The following is a 3,617-nucleotide window of genomic DNA, read 5'->3' on the forward strand; positions in this document are numbered from 1 at the left end:
GTCAATTTGCAAGCTCCAGGTTTATTGATTTTTACAAGAACCAAACAATTGTAAATGGTGTCGACTTTGGTTGTTAATAGCAGGTTTCGGGATCAACTTCTGTTGTCGACGCGAGATATTGGTGTCAACTTTTGTTGTTGACACGAACCAGAGTAACAAGATATTCCTGGATTCCAAATTTGGGGTCAACTTCGATTGTCAACATCAATTCGTAGGATCAACTTCCATTGTTGACAAGAATTATTGGTGTCAACTTTGGTCGTTGACATCAGGTTTCCAGATCAACTTTTGTTGTTGACACAAGTTATTGGCATCAAATTTGGTTGTTGACACGATACAAAAGTGACAACATATTCCTGGATTCCAAATTGAGGTAAACTTAGATTGTTGACATCAATTTTTAGGATGAACTTCCACTGTTAACACGAATTATTGCTCTTTGGTTGTTGATGCCAGTTTCTCGTGTTAATTTTGGTTGTTGACATCAGGTTATTGGGATCAACTTTTGTTGTTGATACGATACCAAAGTGATAACATATTCCTGGATTCCAAATTTGAGGTAAACTTCGATTGTTGACATCAATTTGTAGGATGAACTTCCATTGTTAACACGATTGTTGACATCAATTTGTAAGATGAACTTCCATTGTTAACACGAATTATTGTTCTTTGGTTGTTGATGCCAGTTTTTCGTGTCAACTTTGGTTATTCACACTAATTTTTTTCCTGTGAGTTTATCTGTATTGTAAGTCATCTCTGTAACTATACATACCTGAAATCTTCTATAATTCATGCATCCATGCTAGAAAATAGTAAAAAAAATAAGCAACAACATATCAGTCGTTTAATTCTATAACTTCTTCATACATGCGTTAAGATGTTTAAGCCCATTACACAAAAAAAAGGTAGTTGTCAGAACTATACATTATAAGATGTTAAATACCATTACAATACCTATATTAACATGTTTAAGACCTACATTGGACTATGTCTTCAACTGAGTCGGTCGAGGAAATATCTCTTGAACATCTATCTTCTTGGTCTAGGTGCTCCTCCTGCTGTTGCTGGTGGTTATCCTCTAGCTTTTATGCACCATATTCTGTCATAATGCAAACTACCATCTTGACTCTCCTTGTTTGCATCTTCTTAGTTAAGTCAACTATCCACATATACAAATTAATTAGTTTTACCTTTTAGAACTTTTGGGGTACCTCCTCTTCTTGCATTTTCTTCTTCGTCTTTGCTTTTGGTGTTTTACATTTCTTAACTTCTGGTGATTCTTTCTCTTCTTGCATTTTCTTCTTCAACTGTACTTTTGGTGGTTTCCACATTTTTGTATTTTCAATATGCTATCAAACAACAAAAATAGTTAACATTCCCAGTTATATAGAGCATATAATCTTCAATTACAAAATATACTTTTATTTTCAAATGGACTTTGGTATCAACTTCAGTTGTTGATTCCAGTAATTGGTGTCAACTTTGGTTGTTGACACCAGTTCCTAGAAGAACATGTCCCTGGATTCCTTTTTTTTGGTATCAACTTCGGTTGTTGATCCCAGTTATTGGTGTCAACTTTGGTTGTTGACACCAGTTCCTAGAAGAAAATGTCTCTGGATTCCAGTTTTTTAGTATCAACTTCGGTTGTTGATCCCAGTTATTAGTGTCAATTTTGGTTGTTGACACCAGTTCCTAGAAGAAAATGTCTCTGGATTCCAGTTTTTTAGTATCAACTTCCGTTGTTGATCCCAGTTATTAGTGTCAACTTTGGTTGTTGACACCAATTTTTCTGATAAAATTTAGCATGATTTCTATATGCCATTCATCCATTCGTTCACATACTAAAAATGTTTCTGTTGTTTATCAAAAAAAAAAAAGAAGAAGAAAAAAAAAGAACAATGTTTCTGGAATTATTTTTCATTCATTTATTCATAAGTTTTCATTCATGCTATAAAATAGTTGCAACATGTCAATCATTGAATTCTTTTTTCACAGATAGATGCGTAACCTTGTGCCCCAAACACTAAGAAACTAAATAGAAAGAAGCTTGACCACAAAGAACCGTTCACAGAATGGGTAAGATCACTAGCTTCTTGTATTTTGCACTAATAAACAACTTTTTGATGACAAATAACAAGTTGGTAGTATCTTTGAGAACATGAGGGCTCACATATTATATACACACCATGCTCTAGTGACGAACTATAATGTCTGGTTGTTCTTAAAATCTACTCGACGATACGAATCATATCCGTTATTACTATGTACCAATAATGTTTCATATAACCTCATAGTTATCACAACTTCAACTCAAAATAAACAAATTAAACAAGCAATTCAAAGAATAAATCTACGAGGGAAAACAAAAAATAGTAAAAGTACACATTACCGGTCAACCACTCATCTTTGTACTATTTAAGAACACCTTGATTAAGAAACTGAAGAAGAATTCTGCAAAAAAAAAAAAAAACAGAAACGTCATTATTTTCGGATCCATTAAATCTAACCCATAACCAAAAAAAAAAATATTTGATTCATCACTTAATCAATCTACTACAGCTACAGCAACAACACCATCGTTGTTACTAGTCACAAATCTTTCACATCCAATTTACATGATATGTGGTTCAAATACTGATGTTGGTAAAACACTAGTTTCAACAGGTTAAGCCCTTTCAATCTCTTCATCATGTTCCGTTATAGCCTCTTATTTACAATAATTTTATTTCACTCTAATTAAACAAGTAATCCAAAGCAACACTAACGAATTAAACAAATTTAACGAGATCAACAAAATTAGTAGCAAATCTAATCAAATTAAACATGCATCCGTATTAGTTACAACATATCAGTTCAAAATATTAACATGCTTCAATATCCCCTGAAGAACGAAGAACTAATTCAAAATCAAAATTATTTCAAACTCTAAGAAATCAAAATCTAACTTATCTAAAATAAAATCACCACTAAATCTGTGCATGCCTTTGTTTGAATCTTCAAATCGAAGTTGATGACGACGGTAAATCAATTATTGAAAAATCACTTTACCCTAACTTTTTTCTTCTTTCTTGATGGTTTCTGTCTTGATTTTGATCTTCTTAAGCCTCAAATGATATCATAACTTGCATTTGATGAATTATAATTCGATTTTTCTATCGGTTGATTTCAGTTCTTTTGATATTTATGATCGGGGTTTATGTTCCGCTATGAGAGAGAGAGGAGAAACGCCAGAATGAAACTGGAGGAAACAAATGGGCTATAACTGTTATTATCGTAATATATAAAAGGATATTTCGGTAATCTGACATTTCGGGCTCCAGCTTATAAACGTAGGAGGGCTATAATTATTCTGTGATAAGGGTATATCTGAAGGATATCAAATGTAGGGATATTTAATTAATGTACCCTTGGTATGTGGACATCCCATTACTCTTTATTAATACTTTTAATTGTATTTTTGATGTTTTTGAAGTCCGTGTAATTTTTATTTTATCGTGAATGAAATTTTATAAGATTTTAAAAAAAAATAAAAAAAAAAAAAAAAATGAAAGAACCAAAATACTTTTTGAACTGGAAAAACAAGGATCCAAAAATACCAAGATGAGATTTGAGTTTTG

General features: G+C 32.2%; 1 long non-coding RNA gene across 2 annotated transcripts; it reads right to left on the reverse strand.

Annotated features, from left to right (window-relative positions):
- Window positions 1–813: 813 nt before the first annotated feature.
- On the reverse strand, window positions 814–3,261 carry LOC113287214. Of its 2 annotated transcripts, none has more exons than XR_003329863.1 (3): window positions 3,049–3,261; window positions 2,390–2,451; window positions 814–1,349 (listed from the first exon to the last, which is right to left on the reverse strand). It is a non-coding gene; the product is annotated as an uncharacterized LOC113287214 (long non-coding RNA). The 2 variants fall into 2 exon arrangements; XR_003329866.1 differs by having other exon boundaries at window positions 2,965–3,261.
- Between the last annotated feature and the right edge of the window lie 356 nt (window positions 3,262–3,617).

This window comes from Papaver somniferum, chromosome 1 (assembly GCF_003573695.1).
Source record: "Papaver somniferum cultivar HN1 chromosome 1, ASM357369v1, whole genome shotgun sequence".
Classification (NCBI taxonomy): Eukaryota; Viridiplantae; Streptophyta; class Magnoliopsida; order Ranunculales; family Papaveraceae; genus Papaver; species Papaver somniferum.